This window comes from Simochromis diagramma, unplaced genomic scaffold (assembly GCF_900408965.1).
Source record: "Simochromis diagramma unplaced genomic scaffold, fSimDia1.1 OVJJ01000596.1, whole genome shotgun sequence".
NCBI lineage: Eukaryota > Metazoa > Chordata > Actinopteri > Cichliformes > Cichlidae > Simochromis > Simochromis diagramma.
Window position 1 is genome coordinate 8,543,301 of NW_024387245.1, and position 26,729 is coordinate 8,570,029.

Here is a 26,729-nt window from a genome sequence, read left to right on the forward strand (position 1 = left end):
AAGGTTTCTTCCTTTTTAAAGGGAGTTTTTCCTTCCCACTGTCGCTAAATGCTTGCTCATAGGGAATCTTCTGATTGCTGGGGTGGCTAAAACTCTAGGGGAACTAGCAATTCTTGTGAAAATTTAAAAAAAAAAGCCTACCAATATTCAAAGCAGAGCAGCGGACACCTTACCATCACATCAGTCCTTTAATCCAACCTAAAACACCATGTTTACAGAAATAAATTCCATACAAATTGGAAATAAATTGTTGTTTTTGATTGTTTATAAATATATAGTGCTACCCTTCAGCCTCCTAGTAGACATACCTGTGTTATAAATGTGAAACTCCTCCGATTTTCAGAAAAGTTGACCTCTGACCTTGAAGTCAAGGTCACTGAGATTTAAGCTTCACAGAGATTTTCAGTAGATGCAACCATGGTATTGATTTGAAAAATCTACACAATCACACACTTGGATGTCCACAGCGCCTCGCCATATACCAAAGATTAAGAGGTGTTTTTTTCTAGGTTTTTATAAAGATTACAAAACACAAATAACAAAACTGCCATCGCTATTGTCATTTTTGACAACGCTATTTTGATGTTGTCTAATGTAGTGCAAAAAAACAAAACAAACCCAAAATTTAATAAATAAAGTAAATAAGGTATATACTACATAGTATACAACATTTTAGTGGTCCACAATGGGGTCAATGAACAGAATGAAGGAAGGAAGTCTTTTATATGACAATGGTGTGAAAAAGCGTTTTCTTATTTATTTGTATGTTTGTCACACTTAAACATTTCAGATCATCAAACATTTTTTTCTTTTTTATGTAAAAAGAAAAATCCTTTAACTGTCCAGTTTTCTTGATGTTATGATGCTTCTACCACTGGTTTGTCATTAATAAATCAGACTTTGGCTGCTGCAGCAGAAAAAGACAAAGAGAAAATGTAATCACACAAATCAGAGGTACAGATTTACACTTTACCTGAAACAGAGCAAAAGTGCTTTTTAAATAGGTTAATGAATATTAAGTAATATAGGCTAGATGTCTGGACATTACTAGTTTCATTTGGGCCTTCTGGGCCATTAGTCCTCTGGCTTATTGCCAGTTACCAGCCAAATAGCTTGTGTATTTTATTATCTTAGTGTGTTAAAGATTCTAGTTCTTATTCTGGTCAAACTGTGCTTCATTATTTGTTTACAGCACAGCTACAGTTCCAGGTGACTTCAAGTCAAAAGGATACTACATGTCAATGGCCAGCAGTCTGTATTCAGTTTGAATATTGCAGTAAATGTACCTGGATCTGTTTCTATTGGGTTGTGAATTTGGTCTCACTGTTACATCCAACTTTTAGAGTGGGATAAAGACAAAAAGAAACAAGAGAGAATGGATTTGTAGTTAGAAATCCAAAGTTGCTTCTGTTTTGCCCACACACATTGATGATGATTTCACATCACTAAGCAGGTTATCAAATGTGGACAGAATGTTAGCAGAATCTTATAATTCTCATATGATTCTGTTTTTGTGTCATTCAATACAATGTGTTTATGTGTGACATACCGATATGAGTATCTTATGGAATTCCAAAAATGGCTGCCAGGACAGCTGACCCCACACTGATGTGACACACTACAAATCAACTCTTTGATGCTCTGTGCTGAGTCTGCACAATAACCTGCACTTAAACATTCATTTAATATCACGTACACATATACACACACTGTCCCTCAAGAAGACACTGAGAAAAAATAAAGAATAACATTGAGACTGTAACTTTGCCATAAGTCATAGGTGTCAAACTCTGGCCCGTGAAGCCATACCAAATTACTATTAGAGCTGGCCTACTGGTATTATACAGCTAATATATATATTGTTTAGTATTAAGCTTTGCTTGTTCCATATTCAGTTTTCCAGCAAAACTTATTTGAATCCATAAGAAAAGATTCATTCTTATTTTCAATAAATATTAAAGTTAGCCCACGACTTTGTTCCAGTTTTGAATTTTGGCCCACTGTGTATTTGAGTTTGACACCCCTGCCGTATGGTCACCAAACATGCTGTATTGCAAAAATGACTTTTTGTTTATTTGACTTTAGCTGATCTGATTTCAATTACACCATCAGACCGGAGTCTTTCTGTCTGGAGTTTGCGTGTTCTTCCCGTGTTTGCGTTGGTTCTCTCCTGGCACTCTGGCGCCTTCCCATAGTCCAAAGACATGCAGTTAGTGAGGTTCAGTTAACTGATGATTCCAAATTGCCCATAGCTGTGAATGTCAGTGCAAATGGTTGTCTGTCTCCATGTGTTAGCCCTGCAACAGACTGGTGACCTGTTCAGGGTGTACAAGGCCTCTCACCCAAAGACAGCTGGGATAGGCTCCAGCTCCCATGTGACCCTGAACTGGATAAGCGGAAGAGGATGGATGGACTTTTGCTGACATTGCATTAGCTCAAAATGCATCATTTTTTTCATCTGACCTCTTAATCATTGTCTGTGCATCTTTCTGCTGACTCTGAGTCTTGCAACAATCTCCTTTTAATCGGTAGATTTACAGATTCTTTTCTGACTGCATTCATTTGAGTGCATAAATTAACAATCAACATACTAAGTGACTTTTGTTGATTTTAGGGTGTTTTCCTTCTGAGATTAATGTACCTGCAAATATTTTTCACAGTAATTTGCTGTAAATGTGATTACTCATATACAGTATAAGTCATGAGTAACACTGAAGAAAAAAGTCAGTATTCGTGTGAATCAGCTCATACACAATAGACTTTTATGGCTTTATGTCTTGTCGGTGAGTCTGCTGTGTCAGTCATTTGCCTTCTTATCACTTCCACATTCCTGTAAAGCATTGATCACTGGCACCACATCACTGGCAAACTCTTAAACAGTGAGGGAAGTGTGTGACTTCAGATCGTGATGTGGCTCGACCTGAGAGAGAAGTAGCTGTCACCTGCCGGAGTCACATGGACAGGAAGTTGGTCACTTACTGATTTTGTTTCACTTCCCACTGCCAACTCAAAAGCAGGAAGTCAGACCGATAAGCAAGAGTGACCACAGACAAGGACCAACTGTAAAATACAATACCACAAAATTAGTGCATGGTCACAGGCCTATATGCATCAGTTGACTGACCTGAGAGTGAGTTGATGATTGCGAAACATGATTCATGACCAAAGAAGTGCTTGCTTTGTTTCCCTTTGTGTGCGCCACTGTAAATGAGCTTATTGTTTCACTATCTGCAGAAAAAGACTTGGCAGTTTCCCCCCGCTATGACCAAAATTCATCATATTTCCCACAAAAAGTTTTTTCTCATCAAAAAAAAGAAAAAGGCCTGATGGAGACAAAGGACTGCGCTCCGAGCTCGCAAATGGAATCAGCAAGTGCAGCGTCGCAGTTTGGAAATAATAATGCACACAGGCACACATTCAGATAATTCAAAGATTAATCAGCACCAGGAAAAGTGCTACACTGTGTGTCTGTGTGAATTAGAGAAAGAATTAATCACATGCGGCAGGCTGGCTGCTGTCCAAGCAATGAGAAACTGTGTGTTTCGGTTCTGTGAGTTCATCAGTGAAGGGACCTGCAGACTCGCAGTTAAGGATGTCCTGCTGGTAGTGATGCTTCCTTAAGGAAAAGAGATGGAAAGGCTGTCACACAGTGGTATTTTTGTCATCCGGAAATGAGGATTTGTGTGTGTGTGGGTGTGTGTGTGTGAGAGATGTTCTAGATGCCACGCTGAATGAGGTTAAAAGTAACTGATGATTAGCATAACCCTTTTTTTCTACACAGTAATTATACACTCACTACAGCAGCAAACAGAACCTGAAGTAGCAGATCTGTCATGCTCAAGTTTGCGTGTAGAGTTAAACAAATGCACATTTCAACATTTACTGTGTTAGGACTTAGACACACGAGGATAGTTAGGGGTATAGTAGCAGTAGCTTTTTAAACTGTCTTTTTTTTTTTACTGTCTATTTTTACATCCACAGCATTACCATCAATGCCCTAAGAGCATATGATTATATATCCTGGGTTACATGTTGTTGTTGTTTTGTGTGCTGTTTAACATAAAAAAAGTCATTTTTCATAACTAGCACATCCACTGTGTAGTCTTACAATTAGAGATAGAATAGTGTGTAACGTCACCAGTTCTGTATTTGTTTGAAGCATTAAGACAGAGAAACCTCAGCCAGTCTAGTTTGCAAAGCTCTTCTTCATCACTTTTCCTAATCATGATTATGCATAGAGCTAACCTCAGCTGATTTTTTATTTGCGTGTTGTTTACACAGAGTATACAATGATGATGTTGACTCTTTCACTGCAATATCGTTCAGCACATTTGGCCTCAATCACACAGGCCTTGAGATTCATCATTGACCCACTGGTAAAATCCACTCACGAGGGAGAAATGCTTTGGTGAATAGTTGCTGGAGGTTCCTGGGTCACACCAGATGGTTCTCCTAAAAACCTTATTGTGAGTTGTTAGGTTGCTAGCAGATGCTAGCCAGAGTACCCATGCAGTAGGAGAACATGCAAACACAGAAAGGCCTCAGACTGGATATGAATCCAGGACCTTCTTGCTGTGAGTCAGCGTTGCCAGCCACTGCACCACTGTGCCGTCCATTACCCCAAATTTTGATGGTAAAATCCACATTAATGTTTGAATAATCTGTTTGTGAAGAAATTTGTGTGCAAAAAGTTGTCTGGTCCTGAATAAAGGGCATCTTGGTTGTTAAAATATTCCTGACCAGCATACAGCATTGTTTACATGTCTAATCTCTAATCCGATGCACATCCTTTACCCCCATTCAAACACACAGACACACACACAGACACATTTCCCTCAATACCACAAACAGAGCATAGCCAATTAAGTAAGATGACCAGCAAAGCTTGGGGTTACTGGAAGCACACAAAAGGCTTTTGTATAGCTGCCTCAAAGTGACACACACTGGTTGAATGTATGGGAAAAGATTAACCATGCGTGCTTTACAATGTGGCCAGCAAGCATCAACAAGTGTGATTCACACGCATTGCACTTTTCTATATCTTCACAATACATCACATTAAAATCTATTTGGAGAACTGCAGCTTGTAAAAAGACGTTCATCATACATCCTGAAGGTTTTCATGTGTATTCGAGCAATGCTTTAGACAAATCTGACATTTCTATCATTTAAAACAAAGGGAAAAACGGAAACATTGAAAACTGTGGACAGAAATGGAGGAAAATACACTGTAGTGGGGAGAAAGCCGATGGTGAAAGAGAAAAAGAGAGAAAAAATGCAGGAGATTGAGTGGCGTGGGGGGAAACTGGTGGGACAAAAACTGACCCTTCAGCAAAAAAGAAGAGAAAAATAATCATTGTTCAGGCAGAAAAAGAATCACTACGAAATGAGACAAAGAAAAGGAAAACAGTAAGAAAAGAGAGCCGGGACAGAGAAGTGGGCACGTCTTGGCTCATTTAGACAGACAATAGTTGAATGATACAGTGTCTACTCTGATAATAATTTGCCATATTTTGTACTGTTGTTAAGGAAACACAGAAAAGACAAGCGTGAAGTGCATAGCTTTATAAATTCATATCTTTTGGGAGTTCTTGTATATAAAGTATAGCACAGGAATTATCTTCTGAGTATAGCAGCAGCAAAAATTGTAGCAAATGTACATTTACTGCATTATAGGACATTTCACCTTTTCCTTTTTCCTTTCCCTTTTTATGTTTGATTTCTAAGTTATGTTGGCCCTGAGATGTTAGTGTGCCTCAGCAAAAACAAAGCACCAATGAATAAAGAGCACACCTTCACTAATCTGACAACGCAGATGGCACTTAGACAAAATGCTGCAAATACAGAGTCAAGCTGAAAACAGATGCAGTGTGCGGAGCCCTAAGAGCCACTCGGTGAACACCTGCCAGCTCACAAAATCCATACATAGAAGACAGCACGCATGCAAACAGAGACACTGACAAGCATACAAATGAAGACACTTGTTTTGATTCCATTACACCCACTGCTCCAAAATGATCTATACAAGTCCTTATAGAACTGAATAATTCATCTTCACACACACACACACACACACAGGCACAAACACACAACTAGTACATTCACCGGTGTTGCCCTCCAAAAGTATTCAGGGTCAAACCTGTGAGATTTAAAAGTCTGAACTGCATGACTATATAAGAGCTGTGAGATGGTTCAGAAGGTTGTTCGTCTTTCAAGCAATAAAGATGTAAATTTTTCTGGATATTAGCAAAGCTAATACAACTATCTGTTAAAAAGGGAAACAAAAATCTTGGCATGGCAAACCAGAATTTCTGCTCACCCTTTCTGACCTTTGTGATATGCTAAGCTAACCATATTTTGCCTCTTGTGGTCATCTTCTCTCTCATGTGACTCTGCAAAGTGAATAAAAACATCTGGCAAATGCTGAAGTGTGCGTTTGTTCAAGCGATCACATGATCATGTTATGTGGATCGCATGTAAAGCTCAAAAACCGGAGATGTCCTGATTCTTGTTTTTCATGCGAGATGGATCGGGGGGGGGGGGGGGGGTGATACATCTGTTTCCTCCCTGTTCAGAGCAGGATCAAGGAACAAAGGTTACAACCCTTAAGGACTCGTTGGATTGATGTGTCTCTCCTCTTTGATGGTGACGGCATCAATAAGGAATGTGGGTCTCATCGTTCCCACTGAAGGAAATGGTCCACGACAAAGTAGTCATTACACTTTCCATTTAGACACAGAGAAAGGGAGAGTGTGCTGCCCCACCATCTGACAGATAGCTTGCTACACAGAGCTATCTGCAAAGAAAAGGGTAGTTTATGGCATGTGTCTTACAAGGTGTTTTTGCATGTGTAGGATAACTCCACTTGCCAGAATTCAATACCTGATGAGCTAGTAAACAGTGACGACGACGTTTGATAGGTGCTGTCCATGTAATATAGCAACTGAGCAAACACTGATCTGTGGGTGATTAGATGAATGCCAGATTTCAGCATTTGAAATAAGCAATGCAATCACTGGACCTGTCTTTAATAGCTTGCATTGCATCATGCTGAATGGCCTTTAATTGCACAAAGGAGTCTAGTCTTTATACCAGTGAGGACTGGGTGATCAGAATGTAAATTAATACTACCAGAAAGGACTGCACAACAGGTTCTGTGCACACATCCCATTAAGTATTTCATCCTGAAAATCTGTCCATAAAAGAAAAAAATAGCAGTCAGCGACGGTCACTGCTAAATCAACAGCTCTGAACTCCTTCTTGTCACATTACAACTTTATCTCTTCAGCATATTTTTCCAGTATGTGAGGTACTTCCAAGTAAAATTTGTGAATTTGATGGAAAACAACAAGAGTCAGGGTGTGAATTGTGTGATATGACTTCTATGAACTACTTTGTTAAGTTTAGAAACTACATCCTTTGAGTTTAGGGGTTACAAAGCTAACATTTCCCATCTGCAACAAAGCTTCTCTTCCATTTCCATGGTTGCCATAGTAATGTGTCCCACAACAGTGACTACACAAAATTGCCACATTTTTGAAGGGATACACTGTGACGCCTAAGGGTCCGAATCAAGCATGTGAAAAATTGGAACTGAAAACATGTCGAGGCAGGCGATTGTGACGCTAATGATGGATTTGTGAGTGAGACCATACAGCTTGTGTGAGTGGCAGGCTTCCTCTCAAAGCTTGCTAAAGTCCAAATTGTATTTATTTATTTTACATTTTTATGCTTCCTAAAACTTCAAAATTTATAGATTAATATGCAAAAACACATTGTATGATGTGTCTGTTTATTTTCTACCTTAAGATATCAAACTGTGTCCATTGTAAACACCAGAACATTTGCCAATGTGAATTTCTACTATAACTGATCGCTTAAAATTCTTTTTAGTACAAAGTCCCATTAATATACCTAAGCACCTTGTCTCTAACTTTAATTCGGGGAAACCAGCAGGGATAATTCAGCATGCAAACTAAAGTAGCAGGGGCTCAAACTTCTGACTACCGCCACCCTGTTTCTTAATTTAATTTAGTGTAGTAACCATGAAAATAAATAAAGATATAATTTTCTAATTAAAAACTGCATTAAGCTGACAAGAAACCAGCAACCAATCACAATCCACATGCCAAAGACAGAAAAGCCGCCAACATCACTAAGCCTCGATTATCCTCTGTTATGGACACGGACAGCTGGAGACACCATGGCCGAGTAGTCATTCCTGTTATACTTCTTTGTTGTGCGGTACTTGAACGGGTCACAAAAAGAAACACTCACAAAAACTGAGCGCGAGTGTTTTCCCTCATAAGCCCCGAGGTTTGCTGGAAGAGGATCCAGAGCAAAGTAGTGCGTTTTTCTCTGCTGTTTCGCATATCAGAAAATGATCAGTAAACTAAATTTTTGGCAACAGTTTTGAGTGATATTGCAGACAATAAAGCTCAGATAACAATACTGCATTTGACTGCATGATTGCTTGGGTGCTTTACTGAGCTGCCAGGATTCTTTGTCTGTTTCTGTGGATTGCTTTCCCCATGCTGCGTCACAAATACTAAAAAGCAGCTTTAAGTTATGTTTTTGCCAAACTCACGAATGCTAGCGTTAGCTTACCCTTCCATCTGAGTCTGAGGTGCACTGTGCATATGTCGAGCCTTTCGCTGCCAAGGATTCTGAACTTGGTGTTAATCAAGTTTATTACTTTGTAATGCATCAAAATGTTTATGATACAAAGTCCACACTGCTCTGAGACTGAATATTTAAGCAATTAAAACACTCTTGGCCTCGTGTGCATTAGAGGAAACTTTGCTTTACTGCAAGGTTCTTTTTAAACAGCCCATTAAGTTGCTGCTCTAAAGTGTGAGGGTGAGGTTGTCAAGTATAAAAGAGGACTGCAGACCAAACAGAACAACCCCAGAAGGGCTGGATGAAATAATAATAAACACTGACACAGATGCAACATGCAAGAATGCAGGGTGACTGCTCAGTGCTGGCATCAAGATCGCACTTTTCAGCAGAACCTCAGAGTTAAGTGCTGAAATTCAAAGCATTTGTTTAATATAATTAATTATAAATAAACAAAGAACAAGGATCACATCTGTTCAGCCATTTAGAGGGTCATTCATATGCTGCTACTAAATAAAGTAAAGCCTTGTTTAGAAATAAATAGTGAAAACATCAGCGTATTTCCTTATCCACAACGTGTAAAATCAACTAAGGAGATATTTTTAACCCTCTCTTCCCAGTGGCAGAGTCAGTCTCTGAGTCTTCATATCATCTATTACTGCTGCAGGCCGGCGTAATTGCACAGAGCCCATTTTCTGATTCAGCGTTTCCCCGGTGTTAGAACAGCAATCAGAACTGTCCCACGGCGATCCAGTTTATTGCTGCGCTCACTTCGTCTTATTTCAGATGATGTGAAGTGAAACACGGAACGATGGGCGGTTATGCTCCAAGGCCGCATCAGGGACAAGTTTTTCTCCATCTTGCCTAATCATGCTGTCTGCAGCCCAGGGGGGTCATCTTCCTCCTCCTCATCCGCTGCTGAAGTTTGCACAATAGGAAGATTTTGTCTCTTGTCTCATCACTCAGGATCGTCTCTTATTTGAAACAATAAAGATCCCATTAATCACCCTCAACCTGATTTTTTGCATTTATTAAAATGGAATTGGACATGTATTCTATCATATTTGCATCTTATATCTTATATCATGGTTTCTTTACTTTTTTTAAAATAATAATCATGTCTAAAACATTAGCACACATGCGGCCAATTGCCCATTTATTTATTTTAATTCCAAAGCCAAAGCAGATTGATTGGAAGGTTTTGCATAAAGGCCCATTTGTAATGGCTCTGTGGGCGAGCTGATGAACCGCTGTAGCATTTCGATTAACTTCTAACACACCACACTCGCAACGCTTGATTAAAACTACTTTCTCAATTTGGGAAATGGACTTTGATCTTGTAGGAGGGAGAATAAATGGATTCAAACATATAAATGTAAGTTTACTCTCTGTTTTTAATTTTCTAACGTTTGAAGATGGAAATGCTAATCATCCAGTGATGAATGAGCATAACTCCAAACCAGTAACCACCAGTGGTGGGCTCGTTGTGCAGAATATCAGCCCAATTATGACCCAGTCCTGTGTAATATAAAAGAAAACCAACAGTGCATCTGGGATGTCTCACAAAATCCCCACAGAAAGATTGCTGTGTTTCTTCAACATGACACTGCCAAACCCAAAGTTGCCATTTGTCCATATATTAAATTCCTGAATCATCCCACAAATGAGTGTGAGGAAATGAGCTGAAGACTGAGGACAGAAAGAGATGACTTGACTGCAGTCACTGGTTAGACTCAAGGCCCAAATCCTCCACTGAGCCCCCTCTGAAAAGAGTAATAGAGCAGGAAAAACCTGCACCTGTGGCTGTTACATCAACAGATGACAAGTAATCAGTGATCCCTGTTGTGATGGGGCTTACCAGACACACAAAAATCAGACAGGAATTTCTGGTCTCTCTAAGACAGGTGCTTAGCAAGACAGCAAAGCCCTTCTTTCTTATCCTTTTCGTGGCCTACTTAACTGAGGTCAAGAGCCTGAATGTGAGAGAAAATGCTACACAGAGAGTGAGATGGAGATTTTATCCAGGCCACCCACCGTCCGATGCCTTGTTTTTCGTTCTTCCGAGTAACTAAAAGTGGGACAATGTGCCAAATTCCCCTCCACAGTTTGTCAGCTGTTTGTTTTGTAAACCCTTCAGAGCTCTGTTTAGGATAAATAAGCAACGATTTTCTATTTACTAGATTAACACAGATAAAACCTGGGCTTTGTCAGTTTCCTGGGAACCTGTTTTGGAATTCCCAGACAGACAGGAAATCCATATAATTAATAAAGCTATTGAAAACAGATTAGAGACTTGTTTTGTTACTCTGTGCCCTCTCTCTCCTTATTTATAAGGCGTTATAAAACCTCTGTTTTGTCACTGTTTTGTTTTTCATGAGCGGGCGTCTCCCATTCTCGGTGATAGTGACTCTGGACGATCGTCGGTTCTGCTGAGTGTGGCACTCTGAAGCGAGCTCTGCTTTTAATATTCTCGCGCTTGTTGTGGCTTTCCTAGCCCTGCTCTTAATCTGGAAGTTGTTTGATATGTGATGCCAAAGCGCTCCAGGGTTTCTTGTGGTGAGTATGGATGTAGAGTGGTATGTTCTTTATGAATCAAGGATCGGCTAGATTGTGTGGGAGCTGGGACAGCATTTCCTGTGTGGGTTGATGGGAACTTTGTGGTCAAGCTGTTTTGTTTTTTTCCCTCTCTTTATATGAGCAGCAGGCATTGGTGCAGTGATGGATCGGACATGACAGCTGCCCAAACTGTAGACCACTTTTTGCATTTTTCATGTGTCTGTTGCATTACTTGTGGGCGGGCACTACTTTATGACTCTCCTTCAGAAGAAAGTTTGTGTGACTTTAAAGACCTCATTAAGCTTGGTTGGATGGTTACTGTAACTCATTAATTCCTACTTTGGCATGGGTCAGTGCATGTGTATGGAATCAGAAAACTAGTGTGAAAGCTATGAACCCGATTAAGGAAGTGAGTAAAGTTTACACTGTCAAGTATAACTGTATGACAGGCAAGGCAGGACCCGAACGCAGGACTCAGACACAAAAGGATAAACTGAAAGAAACAGTGTTATTTTTGTGACTACTTAAACATAAGAGCACTAACAAACCAAAACTCAGAAACAAGAAACTTGAAGCAAAAAACTTGAAACAAACAGGAATTTACCACTAGAACTTAACGAGGGAGACGAGGGAAACATGAAAACACAGGAAACGGGGACAACACGCAGAGGGAGACTGAGGACTTACTCACACAGGATAACAAGAGGATGGGCAGCAGGAGGAACAAATCAGGCATAACGAGACTAGCGAAGCAAAACTGAACACAATGCACGTGAGACACAGACTACCAAAATAAAACAGGAAACACAACACAGAGACACAAAGCGATGGAAAACACAGACAAGACCAAGAATGCCGGGATACGAAAGGGAACCGACTAAATGAACAAGTACCTAAGAGCTAGAAATACAAATGAATAAACTAGGAAGCACAAGGAAAAGCTAGATACACGCAACTAGAAAGAAACTACAAAATAAACCTAGAAAAAACCCCAAATCACAAAGGCCAAACAACAGATCAACCTTCAAAAGAAAAAAAAAAAGTTAATGAACAGGAATTGTAGCATTCCTTGTACAATGGTAATGTTTACATGCAAACGAATGGTGTGTAGTGTTAGTATCTCAGTTTCTGTCCACACAAATGCGGCAGAAACAAAGTGCAGCAGCTACAAGTATACATTTGTTCCAACTGATAGTTCCATAACAAAATTCAGAGTTAGTATAGTATAGAGCTCATATAACTCACCCTATAAGCACTACGAACATTACCAAATGTTATAGCATGCAGTTATTTTCACATCACTATATTCTGTAGCATCATATTTAACACGCATGAGAATAACATCCCTCCTAGCTCTCAGCAGGAATGCAAAAGCACTCCTAACAAACATATACTTACACCATGGAGGGTTCACTCACTCATCATTACAAGGGGAGAAAATTGATGCTGTTTTGGTAGCTGCAGTCATTAGAGAATGTAAGACTGTAATGATTTATATCCTCCAATCTGCTGTCAGAGCTTCATCTCACTCTCTTCCTCCATCAGCACACTGTAATTATTAATCATCACATTTTAATTTAGCATCATAAACACTGACCTCCACTCAGTGTCTGATAATAGCTATAAAGGGGAGCAGGTGCTCTCATCGTCTAAATGCAGTAATGCGATCTCTTGGAGAGACAGGTTTTAAGCGAGCGGTTTCCCACTGTCATCTCTTCAAATCCCACGGGGCAAAAGTTACGCTCAGCTGAATTATTAAAATGGACATAAGTCTGAATGATTTATCATCAGGGGATTTTTTTGTATTTGTCACCTTAGATCACCTGTCTTGCGTTTTGTTTTCCTAGGTATTGTTTGCAGAATTCGTCTTCCTGATGTTTCGCATTTCTAACGTACTACGTAAAACCACAGTGTAAAAGACCTGCTCTGTTTCTCGAGGCTGAGATAGAACGTGGCATACGTGACAGGGAAGTGTCTTGTCAGTTAGTCCCCAAGTGTGCAAAGTCATCCGTGTGGTCAACCATCAGCCATATAGCCCTGAGTGCCAGATGTGGCCTGATACATTATAGATGACAACAGTGTCAGAAAACATGATTGTCTGCTGCACATTGTCCCTTCTTTGCCCAACTCTAAAATCATTTAGCACCTTATTTGTTTGGTTTTTAAAGTATTACCAAGTATTTATTGATGTTTTGTAGTTTCAGTCTAGATTTTGGCAACTCTTGGGAAAACGCATATTTAATTTAATAAGAGCTTCAACAGATCTTTGCTTTGGCATGGCTCTCAGTTAGTGGTTTCTATTTTTAAATCATATTTTCCCCAACTAACAGAGCTGACATAACTTCTGGTCTCTCTCATTTCTTGTAGAGAACATTTGTAGAGGCTTATTTAAGGGTAAGTTACAAATAGACCACTCCATATTAAATCAAACGATTTCTAGAATGTTTTCTGCTGGATCATCTCCAATTTGTGTAAAAACTTTATGGCACAAAGTTTGAACATATATAAGGAGTGCTGTGATATTTTAGCTTCATATATCAAATAGTATTCAAGATTTTTTTAATAGTTCAGAGGATTTATTTTTGCACATTGAAATCAGATGCATATCTGAAAAACTGATAAAGATGAAAGTCTGACATTTTCACAGGTCTGTGGCAGGACCTGGATCTGTAATGCACTCCCATATTTGTTAATAAGACTGCACATTTCAGCGTGCAACAAAAATGGCATGGACACGTGTCAATGGAAGGTTATTCCAAAAAAATGTATGTGGAAAACTTTTTGGTATATGAAGGTAAAAATTCACAGCAATCATTATATATGTTCAAATTTTGTGCCATAGCATTTTTATGCAAATTGGAGATGGTGAAGCAGAAGGTCAGTGTGGATTTGAGACAGAATGATCCAAATACGATATGGAGGTGGTGTGATCTGAAGCAACACTCTTTTTCTTCTTTTCTATGTCTGAAAACAAGTGCTGAAAGGAGTAAGGCATACATAAAACAGATTAGAACATTCTCAAAATAAATAAATAAACACAAAATGAACGCAAATTGTCTATATATGTTGCAGCTTTGTCTGAGTGTGTCTTAAACTCCTAAGACTATTCGTTCTTCCTCCTTTTTCTTCTCTTTCAGCTTGTAATTGGTGGGCAGGTGTTTGGGTGCAGCAAAGGTTAATGCATCATTCTCCCATCTCCTCTGAGACCTGTGCACAAAGTCATGTTTAATGGCATTAAAAAGTAATTGTGATTAATGCATACACACACTCACCGGCATCATGTTCATTTAATTAAAGCAGGACTGTATATCTTCTCTCAGAGCGCCTCATATGGCTTTCAAAGTATGGTCTTATTATATTATATGTTTTAAATCACAATATAACCAAGTAATTACTCCGTCCCTTTTATTCCGAGATCACACTGGCTCATCGGCATAATGCTAACGTCCACACTTTGCTTCGCATAGCTTCCATTTTTCTTCCTGCTTAGAAGATGGGGGATTTAATCAAGACTGTTGTGTCATATAAAGAGACCCTATTAGTCATTACTACAAGCAGTTTATTATAGCCGATAGTTACATTTGATTAAAGGGTGACTGGGGGTGTATGTGTTCAGAGAGCTGGGCTGTATTCAGCCCCCAACAGAACCTAAGAAAACATTTACTTAAAAGTGCAGAAGACAAGTTGCAGCTTCAGCCAGAACCATCCAAAATGTGGAAAAAAAGTATGTACTTGCACTTTCACGGCCATCCTTCATTATCAGTAGATCTGCACATTCTTATAGGCATTTGTTAACTGTTTTATGTCAACATGATGATAAAGGAGTAGTTCTGATTTTTTTTTTTTTATTGTAATTTTATTATTGTCACAAAACAGGTCTGAAGTAAAAGGTGGTGAAGGTGATTAGCAGGTTTTAGAGGAAGTCATTGGATGCAGCAGAAGAAAAATAACAGAATCAGATAAAAGGTGAGACTGTAATGAAGGACTGGATATGTTGGGTTTCGAAGAATCCATAGATCCCTCATCCTATTCATGTACATGGGGTCACCGATGCTTGTTACAGTAGCCCTGGTTCCTCAACACCTGACGCGGACCTTGTTGATCCGGGCGACGTCCGAGCCGGCATGCCTTCATATTTATCTGTCTCGCTCATGTCTGCGGTAGGCTCGCTTAGCATAGGGGGTCTAGCCTTAGGACCCTTACTGGATACAGACGCCCCAGGCAGGAATCGAACTTGTGATCCTCTGCTCCAAAGGCGCTATCCAGCTATATATATATATATATGAGGAGCCGTACAAGCCAAAATTCATTCTTTCACTCTCACACACATACATTCTTATATATGTGTGTGTGTGTGTGTGTGTGTGTGTGTGTGTGTAGTGAAAGATGTGTGAGGAAAAAGTGGTAAAGGGGATAAAATGTGGAGAGAAAAGTGTTGGAGAAGGAGTATAGAAGAGAGAATATTCCTCTTCCTCTCTTCATCCCCTCAATCTCGTCTTCTTTTCAGCTTTCCTTTTTGCCTTTTGTTCCTTGCCTTTTCCTTGTTGTAAAGTTGGGCAAAAACCTGACACCCTGCCCACCCCAAAACAAAAAAACAAAGAGCAAACATGCACTGATTAATTAGTCTGTCTGTGACACAAGAACAAGCTGTTAATCCACCGAGTCGTCTCCCCAGTAAATTGCAAAGTCTGTATGTGTCTGTGTCCATCTGTTCTTTCTCTTTCTCCGTGACCATTCATCCAATCGGCTTCAAACTTGGCAGGTGTACTGCTGCGGTGCCAAATTTGAGGCTGTTTGGATGAAGGCTAATGACCAATGGCGGCACAGAATTAGAAGTGGGGCGGTTAGCGGGGCGATCAAGAAGGTCAAGATCAATGAACAGAACAGAACTGCCTGAGAAAGTACGATTTTACAATCAGGACAGCAACTGCAGTGTTTTACTGCATGAGTCGGCAAACTGATGAGCTGAAGGTTGGACCTGAATTCTCCTGTTTTCTTGTGTGAGGAGGCTCATTTCTTCCTCCTTTTTTTTTTTTTGCTGCAGTAGTTCCTGTGTTCTCTGCCAGCTTTTTAATGCACCCATGATAGAGCCACCATGTCTGCATGAGGAGGACCTGGAAAAGTTAATCATAAAATGAATAACAAACGATGACAAATATCTTGTATTTGCTACAGTAATTTGACCTCTCTCTACTTCTGTATAACGTGTTTTGTGCCTTTTGGGCCAAAGTACACCTGTCCACCCATCACAGGTAAAATGCTTCATGGACAAAGGACCTACATGGTTGCTGCAGGACATTTGAGCAAACCCTTGGGAAATATAAACATCTGCCAGAAGTATGATTACTACCTGGGTGTTGTCAGTCAGTATGGTGATTGGGGTAAATTGTTGTGTGGCTAAAAGCTTCCCATGACCGCCACAGCTTACCACACTGCTTAAACACTGATTTGATATCTGACTCACTGTGTTTATGAAGGGTAGAGGACGGACAATATTTAAAGGAAATTGGTGTTTTTTGCAGAGTGCAGTATATACATTCCAGAGATCTAGTTAATTTCAAATTAAAGCGTTATATTCAGTGTTGACAGTTTCTCTTAAGGTGGTATGATTACCATTGCATTCATGATTCAGTGTATCACAGCTGCTGACATGCACAATGCAAGAAGAGGCACTGACTGTTGCGAATGCAGATGAGGCATCCTACTGAGGGAGAAGGAATGTTTATAGATGCCTCTCTCTGTGTGAAACTTGGAAATGTAAAACAGGTTTATCTTCAGGGGCTTACCAGGAGGAAACACACTGCACATTTCTTTCATCTGACACCATATTCTGCGTTACACTGCGGAAATGTTTGTTTTGTTTTGTCACTGCTCAAATATATTTATTGTGACACGCTTCTGTATTCTAATAACCCTCACACAACTAGCTCTGAATTCAGCTGGTGTGTTTCTCTTTTGCTTTTAATAGTTATTAACAAGCTGGCTGGATATTTGATCACCCTTTTTTGGCAGAATTGGCTAATTTCCCAGCACTGATCTGGCTTTTAAGCTTAAACCACAAATTTTCAATAGCTTTGAGGCCAGGGCTTTGAAAAGGCCATTTTAGAGTCTTAATTATAGCCTGCTATCTGGTCGTTAAGTGATGACGATGATGTGATGATGAATCCTACTTCCGGGCCTAAAGCAGTCTGCGTTTAATATGGCTTTTGTGTTGTTAACATGTTTAATGTTATGTATTTTCTTCTATTTGATCTCAAAAAGCTCCTAAAACAGTCAGTGATCACTGTTGACCTCCCTCGGCTTTTATTACCGCTAATCATTTATTTAAGCTCAGTTTTTAAAACCTTAGGATGTAACTACAGCCCAGCCCATGCAGCAGTATATGAATGACTAACCTCGTATTGTGGATGGATTATCTCAGTTGTTCTCCTGGCTGAAGTTTGGTCCTTTTACAGCATCCTGCCATGCGATTACATTTGTTCCTGACCACCGAGAACACTCACGTTAACTTTTATCGAGTGAAAAAAAAGTTAGCTTGTTTATATTATGCTAACATAGCTGTGTCGCTAGCGGTCACGTAGCACATCATTATATACCAGGTAGCCCAACTTCAGTAACCCTACAAACGTCACTGCTGTTTAGTTTTCTGTCTTCGTTTATGTTCTAAGTGATAGCAGAGCTGTACGTTTTAATTTGTTTCCAAAACCCCGCAGTCAGGACATGCTATATTGTATTTAGATAGAAGCTAGCGAGCTAACTTCCTGTTAACTTCTAACTCCGTTCAATGTCATAAATTCCGTTTTCATGGATGCCTGGATGTTAAACTCAGTTGTTACACCTGGTAGAGCAGAACGCTGATCATTTTATTAAAGATGAAAGACTTTAGACAGTTTTTCAACTCTCAGTAATGCCATAGTGATCGTTTGATATATGGACCTGCAGCGGAGTTTAGGCCCAGACACGGCTAGTGACGTCAGACTTAACGACCGGATAGCCTGCTATATCCATTCCAAAACCAGTTTTGAGTTGTGTTTGGGATCATTGTCCTGTTGGTGCACCCAACTGTGTCTAAGTTTTAACCATCTAACTGTAAAATGGTGGGAGGTTGAATTTGACTCGAGTTATTCTATCCACTGTGTGCAATGTACCAGCATCACAGGCAGCAAAAACAGCCCCAGAGCATGATGTTACCACCACCATGCTTTACAGCATATACGGTGTCCAGTCATACCACTCGTAGCTCAATCTTTGTCTCGTCTGACAATAAAACTTTTCTCCAGAAAGCATTTGGCTCAGACATGTGGGCAGATGAAGATTTCAGTAAAGCTTGAAGGTGTTGATTTTGAAGGTGGTGTCTTCTTTCTGGGTGAGCACCCTCTCACCCCATGGCGATGTAAAGCTTATGGACAATGATGCTGCTGTTCCAACATACTCAGCAAGAGCACACATTTTACTCACATCTTTAGCAGAACCGACTCTTGAGAATCTGCAAATTGTTTCCTGTGAAACTGCACCTAGTTTCCCGGTTTCAACACTAATGTCAAGCAACATGTAAACAAATAATCATGGAGCCTTATGCAGTCTCTGTTAGGGTACCTAGGTTTATTTATTAAGTGCTCTGTGTATTTTATATTTCCTAATCCATTATGCTTGTACTCGTGGGTTTATTCTGGATTTCTAGTCTTGGTCTCGCCTCTGTGCATCCTCCCCTGTTAGGTCAGTCTTGTCTTCATGCGCATCTGTCTGTTCCCCTAGTCAGTCTGTGTCTCGGTGTACTTCCTGTTTTACTTTGATAGTCTCCCGTCAGTGTTCGTCATGTTCTGTTTTGCCCTCCCCCGTCTCGTCTGTCTTTCCCAGGTGTTTCCTCTTTGCCCTGTTCCCCTTTTGTATTTAGTTTCTGCGTCTTCCTCTGCTCATCATCACATTCTCCCTCATACCTCACTGTGTGTTCTGTCTGCCAGCCTGCCTGTTTGTTTAGTTTATTTGTGTTCCCAGTTTAGTTAGCGACAGTCTTCCAGGTGTTCAGCAATAAAGCTCTTTTTTGAGTTTACCTTTTACCTGCATTTTGGGTCCTCCATTCCTGCCTGCCGCACACAGCCCGTGACAGACTCCACTAAACCCAAAGCTTATTGTCTCTGGTTATGATTCTATGCAAAAAATGTCAGAATCAGTGAACTCAAAGGCTTTCTGCAACTTCATCTGACTTTTGCTAACCTTTCAAGGTTTTGTGATCAAGTTGGATTTGAGAGACTGACAGAATTTGAAATGATGTACATTGTTTTAAAAACATTTCCTCAGAAGCAGAGTATAGAGCGGTCTACTGGGCTCAAGCTACAGTTTTCCATGGACCAACCCAAAGTATTTTTAATTGCTAAGAAATGACTACATCATATAGGGTGTTGAATGTTCGCATAGATGCTTATGACTAAGTGCTCATCACAAATAGTTGCTGAAACATGGTTTCCTTTTGTTTTGCACAGTTGACCACATCTACGCAAATGTGCAAGCAAGTTTACTGGAGGTGCAGAAAAAATGGCTTCAGGGTGAAAAACCTCATCTAAACTTAGAATAACCTCTGCCACACTCACTTCATACTAGCGTAGATACAAAGTTGCAATAAACCACAGCCTCCAAATAAAATGAAAAGTAAAGCCATCCAGATATGCTGGTTTCATTTTTGTTACCAAGACGGACAAAAACTATTTCTGAGAACACTATCGGCTATTTTTACATGCTGGAAATGTCACCTTCATGTTTGTCGTTTCTCTGACCCGCTTCACCCGTCTGTCTTCTCTGTATCCCACTCAGTCTGTGCTTAAAACCACAAATTTAACAAGCAAAAATGAAGACTCAAGTGAATCACACCCAGAGTCTGACTCTTTAAGAAATGTGTTTTCCTCATCTGCTCCTGTAATTTCATACCAGTCTGCATCTACTCTGACTAAATTGCCCCCTTGTATTCTTGCACTTTGTGATAAGCATGCTTTGCTCTTTTCACATTCCCATATTTGTTTTCAAGCTCTCAAATTCATGTTATAAGGGGTCAAACGAAATCTTGACATATCTCAGTACTGTAGCAAACAAACTGTTTGCATATACATGGAGAAATTAGCCTGTTAGAGCTAACTGTGCAATGGCTGTTGAGAAATAGACAGAATTGTGTCTTCTAATACAATTCTTCTTTTATGCAAATAAACCAGTTAATACATAGATCTGTTTTCCTTTGAAACCTTCTAGCATAAAATAAATGGTCTGCTCTATAACATTCTTTGGTCAATACTTTTTTTTAATCTGTAAATGTTTTTGTATTTGGAAATATTTATTGCAGGTAAACCATGTTCAGAGCAACAGTATCTCTGGGTGAAAGAAAGCACATCTCACTTGAAAGAATCGGTCTGGCAACGCAGCAGCGGTGCGATGTCGGGCCCACTGGCGAAACAACTCCAGGCTCTCGATGAAAATGTTTGAAGCAGGCATAACTTTTGCTGTCTCACAACTTGATCCAGTTAAATATGTGCAAACGCACATTGGTGCCAGATTTGTTTTAACATGATTGTTGTGTTAATCTTTGTAATCTTTGTGCTCAAAGATGAATTGTAACTTTTTGAAATTATTATTATTAATCCTTTATTTATCCAGGTAAAAATCTCATTGAGATTAAAAATCTCATTTCCAAGAGAGACCTGGCAATGAGGCTTTAAGGTATGAAAACTTGAATTTGTGAAATATATTGATAGATGTATGAGGATGATGTTCAACCTGTGACTCATAGATAGATCTCTAACACTTGGATGAATTGAAAAAACCTTTGTTTAACCAGCTTCTTACTCCTTGAGGATGTTATTTCCATTAATGCCATTACTTGTCATGACTAATGAAATATTCTTGAAAAAAATAGTCTGAAATGTAGAAGCAGCGTTTTGTTTACCCTCTTAATAGGATGGTAAAGGGCAGCCTGGTGCCGCACATGATCAACTGGTCACCTGCAAGTGTGAGTATCCCTGTAGAAGCTGTTTTGGCAGGTTGCTGAGTTTTCAGGTGTGTGTTAACACAATGCAAAGTAGGAAAGACATCAGCATTGATCTTAGATCAATAATTATATATGATACCAAAATAATGATGAATAATAATGGATTGCATTTATATAGCGCTTTTCGGGACCCTCAAAGCGCTTTACAATACCACTATTCATTCACTCTCACATTCATACACTGGTGAAGGCAAGCTACAGTTGTAGCCACAGCTGCCCTGGGGCAGACTGACAGAAGCAAGGCTGCCATATCGCGCTATCAGCCCCTCTGGCCATCACCAGTAGGTGAAGTGTCTTGCCCAAGGACACAACGACTGAGACTGTCCGAGCCGGGGCTCGAACCGGCAACCTTCCGATTACAAGACAAACACCCAACTCTTGAGCCACGATCTCCCCATGTAACAACGTCTTTTTAATCCAAATTTAAAGAAACTTTTAACAACCTTTTCAGCAAGTCACAATATCTTTTGACTAAAAATATATGCAATGTGTTTATTCATAATTTGTTTTCAATGGTTATGCTTAGATTGCCACAGCATTGGTTAAGGTGTCTCAATTATGAAATGAAAAATCTCGGTGACTTTAAGCAAAACACACTTATTTTCTTAACATACAAGTGTTTTCCAGGCACTAGTTTCATATTGGGGAACAGAATAGGATATTTTTAGGCAAGTCCAGCTTTGAGGAAAAACAGCCATTCAAGCACAACAGCTTAGTAAAGTGTAACAGAATGGGAATTGATATAAATACATTAAAAAAAAAACACATAAAAGAACCGGTCAGCACTGACAGAATGCACTGCATGTATCGGACACACGAAGGCTGGTTACAACTGTTTTTATGTGCAGCTTTGGTGTTTGACATGATATAAAGACATGTTGACCTCTAGGAGAGAGATGAGCCACAGAGGAGGGGGGAGGTGAAGTCTGGAGCAAGCATGCGTCTGGGAACCAAGTGTGATTCACACGCTACTCATCCCCATACAACTCTGTTCTATAAAGAGCCTGAGGCACTTCACTAAGAGGGGGGCTTTGTTTGGAGTCCTCTGAGTATTTGTGAGTGAGAGTTTAAAAAAAAAAAAAAGACCCCCCGTGAAACAAATGTACGCTTCATTTGTTTCCACCTGACTGATCAAGGGTTCATCATTTATTCATTTTCTTTGTTTTACTGACTCAAAACACCCTGGAGGAAGAAGTCAGAGATATTATCTGTTTCACCAGGAATTGAGCACAAGACAATGCTACTTTCTTAATAATGAACAAAGCACTCATTTTGTTTTGTTTTTTAACCTGAGTGTGCTCCCTGTGTACAGGTTGTAGGAGGCATGACACAAGGGAGCCACACGCAATATGAGACTATTACCGATCAGTACAAATCACACCACCAGACATGATATTGCATTAGATGGCTGACAATGAGAGTCTGACATCCACATGCTCACATGCACCTCCTTCAGATAATAGCTCGGGAAAGTTAAGGGCTGCAGTGCATGGGTGAAGGGGAAAAGCGTTGACCTCTGATGTTTCACCATAAGTGGAGAAGTGTAACAATTTGAAGAGGGGTGTTATATAATACACCTGCTCTTGCCTTCTGTTGGGCACCTAAAAATGACAGACAGCTCCATGTAAATTGCCTCACTGACACTTCTAAATTTATTTCAGGCAAGCCTGTTTTTCAACAACCAGCGTTAAATTAATCTGGAAATACTTAAATTTAAAAAAAAAAATTACAAGAGGAGCATGCTAGCATTCTGAGTGACCACGCCCATTGAAAGGTTGACCTTCATTCACAGAACCATGGTTACCTCAGTAACCCTCTGCTCTCATCACTGGGCAGTTACTGGAAGGTGAGTTTACATGTTCCTTCTTTGATATGACTTATTTGATTCCCAAGCTGAGAAAAAAAATGTTTACTTCATCTTTACCCATCATCACTAGTGTCAAGTAACAGATTATTACTATGATATATACTATTCGTATTAAAACAGCTAATCAAACAGGTGCATTACTGTATATAAGCTCTTCAATTTCGTCTGAATGCATGCTCAATCATCCAGGTAAGTAAATCTCCCAAAGTTGATTCTGTTCATCTGGACAGTGGGAGACATCCAGATGAACAGAATCAACTTTTGGAGAAGCTCTTCAATTATTTGTATAATTATTTGTATTTGTATTCGTATGGCAGAAAATTCATCAAACTTGCTTTTATGTGCAGAATTACGTAGCCACCTGACTTGACAGAAATGCAAAGCCCAAAACAACAACAAAAAAATGCTCTAAAACCATTGTGTCAAGGCTGAAAGGACAAAAATGCAATACGCTAAGGTCTCATTCATCAAAAATACTTTATTTAAGCTGGAAAAAAGGCAAATGCATCAAACAGACAAAAGAAATCATGGAAGGTAACAGTCTTTAGAGCAGGGCGATATGACCAAAAATATTTATCACGATATACATTTGAAAATTTGCGATAACGATATAACTGACAATATAATTGACACTAGACAAAACAATTTACAACTCCACAACTTTATTAGTGCAAAAAAAAACATCGATGTATTTTCACTTAAACAAGCAGCTGTTTTTTATGTGCATTAAAGTTATATAAAAATTTAACAGTGCAAATGCAAATTCCTTGCTGACAGTTTAACCAAAAGGCATTTCCAGTGGAAATTGGCCGACATATTCTCAGCATAACCACGTATAATATCCACAAAACTTAAAAAGAGGTTATACACACACAATACGGTAATATTATGTTGAAGCAAAGTACGTATCACTCCGCGAGGCTCCTGCCTACGATAGCAGTAATGCTCCGACAATCCATCAAGCGGTGCAGCTTCGTAGCTTAGCAAAGTCGTACTGAAACATTTGACAGATTTTTGAGCGCCGTTTACCACATAGAATCATTTCGAGGTCAGTAAACACAACCAGGCAAAGCACACGGGATTATAAGGGGCACTGTCGATTGTCAGAAAAATCAAAGGATTGATTTTAAGTGTAATAACAACGGCCCGCTAGCATGCTCTACCAAAAATAGTGCTTTGTTGTGTATCTGACGGACGAAAGCTAAACCAGTTCCACACCACTGAAGCTGGAGCATTTTTACAAACCACTTCTGGTTCATCTATTTCATTCAACGATTCGCTTTCGCTCTTCTCATTCTCCGTCGCCGCTGTCATACTTTTTCCGCCATGTGCGCATGAAAACAAAGGCACTGCGCATGCGCGTTTTACCCATATTCTATCGCGATATTTCATTTTCTTATTGTTGCCCATTATTATACCGGTATTACCGTGAACCCTAACAGTCTTTGTCACACTGTAACATATTGGAGTATTTATACACATCAAACTGACTTCAGTGACCAATTTTTAGAGGCTTTGGACCCCCTCCTTTTGTGGGGATAACATCAGTTACAAGCTGTGAAACCCGCAATGTTCACGGCACTGTGGTCGAAAGACTGGAGCATTTTCAGTTGCAAAGTGCAAGTGTTACTCCTCATTAACATAACAGTCACTAAAACGAATGCTTGTTCTTAAATAACCGGCTACTGCATGGATTTAGTGCAATGTTTAAAGGAGAGCTAAAAAGATAGGCCACCCCTGCCTACTTGTTTACCCACTGCCTTATCTATGTGAATGATAAGAAGTGATCTCATGGTAAGACTGACAAAGAGAGAGTGCAAATCCAGTCACTCAGACAGACAGACTGTCAGAGTTTCACTTAGACGGTGATCAATCTTCTGGAAAACCAGAGGCAGACAGAAGGAGGAGCCTTTAGATGAAATCATCTAAATTATTGGACGATTTAGCAATATTTGTGGTAATTTCAAATTTAAAAACAGCTATGAAAGTCTCAGCTGGAAAATATGTGAAAGCATCCCTGTTTTTTAAAAAAAAAACAGTGTATTTGCACTTTGAAACAGGCCAATCACAGTTGTTTACTGCATGGAATTAGGGCAGTTCCCACTGAGACTAATCATTTTCTTTAGTAATTATATGTTCACTCTCTTGAATAGTAGTAATGTGGAATAAATAAACCTGCAGATTGGATTTAACTCATAGTGGTTTAATGAAGTGTATCTATCTTGCTATTGCCCATTTTAATGGTATGTCACATCACCTCTAGTAGCCTACATGACTCGCTCTCAGCAGCCCTAGAGGGATATCCAATTACCTTGTGATCTGTGGTTTCTCTCTCTCTTTTGTTTTCTCTTGTGCTTTTTTTCCAGTCTCTTACCTCAGTTGGTTTCTGACTGCTGGTTATTACTCGCTGGTCCTGTCAGTGCACATTTGTACAGTCATTTCAGACAAGGTTCTGTTGTGAAACCGTACAAGTAAACCAAACTAGATGTATAAAGCATCTCACTGGCTCTTTTTTACTAATTGCGGGGCTGTATGACTTCACATTTGTTGAGGGAGACAGAAAAGACGTGGAACAAGTCTAACCATGAAATCTGAGTCAGTTTTGAAGCAGATGTTTTAGAAACTTGTAGCATGAAAAAGAAACAGATACAGTCAGTGAAGCAGAACAAGCAAAGTCCATTAGTCAGCACATCTTAAAAATGACATATAATAGAGAACTTCTAAAAAAGTATTTTACAGACTCAGTTCTTAGTTGGGTCGACTTTAACAGGAATTCCTGCATCATTGCAGCGTGGTATGGACATCAGCCAGTGCTGAGCTGTTACTGAAGCCCACATCGTTTTTATAACAACAGATATATATGGTATCTGGTATATTTCCCCATTCATTACATTTGATAGTTATTTTTAACTTTAAAGACCATAATCCATTATTATTATGTGCAATATTGCATCAGGATATATACACTTTCTTGAATTTTTTTCACCGTGTGTGTCTCTGATCTGTGCTTAAAGTCCAAGTAATAGATTCAGTCTCTGATTTTGACACAAAACTCAGAGTGGGTGTTAAACCTCTAAAAATCCAGCTGCATAAATGTTAATACGATTAAATAAAAAAAATCAAAGTGTTCCTACATGATCAAAGCCCCCCTGTGAACCCATGAACTCACACATGCTGCTACGGTAGTTGATCCTGCTCTGACCTGAGCATCTGTAGACCACTAATGCCTCTGGCAGATGGTTTGTGTGTGTGTGTGTGTGTGTGTGTGTGTGTGTGTGTGTGTGTGTGTGTGTGTGTGTGTGTGTGTGTGTGTGTGTGTGTGTGTGTGTGTGTGTGTGTGTGTGTGTGTGTGTGTGCACATCTGTGAAAACTATATTAACATTCATGTTTGTGTTTATTTGTGTTAGTTATTCAAGCAGAACAGCGCCCCAGGACAAACAGGTCAATAGTGGTGTGTCTGTGAGTCAAATCAAAAACTAAACTGCTGATATGCCTGACTGCAGAAATCTATCAGCTTTCAGTGAGACTGAAAGTAAATAGACACTTTCTCTGAATAACCATATAAGATTTTAAATGCTTCTTGTTAGTATTCCATGTAGATTTATCATGCAAATTATGCAATATTATAGGATGATTAATTACCATTACAGTAAATCA

At 39.5% G+C, this 26,729-nt stretch overlaps 1 long non-coding RNA gene across 1 annotated transcript; it reads right to left on the reverse strand.

The window, feature by feature from the left end:
- Positions 1–15,320: 15,320 nt before the first annotated feature.
- Positions 15,321–25,658, reverse strand: LOC120714561. The gene is made up of 3 exons (XR_005691427.1): positions 25,647–25,658; positions 25,464–25,465; positions 15,321–15,433 (listed from the first exon to the last, which is right to left on the reverse strand). It is a non-coding gene; the product is annotated as an uncharacterized LOC120714561 (long non-coding RNA).
- Between the last annotated feature and the right edge of the window lie 1,071 nt (positions 25,659–26,729).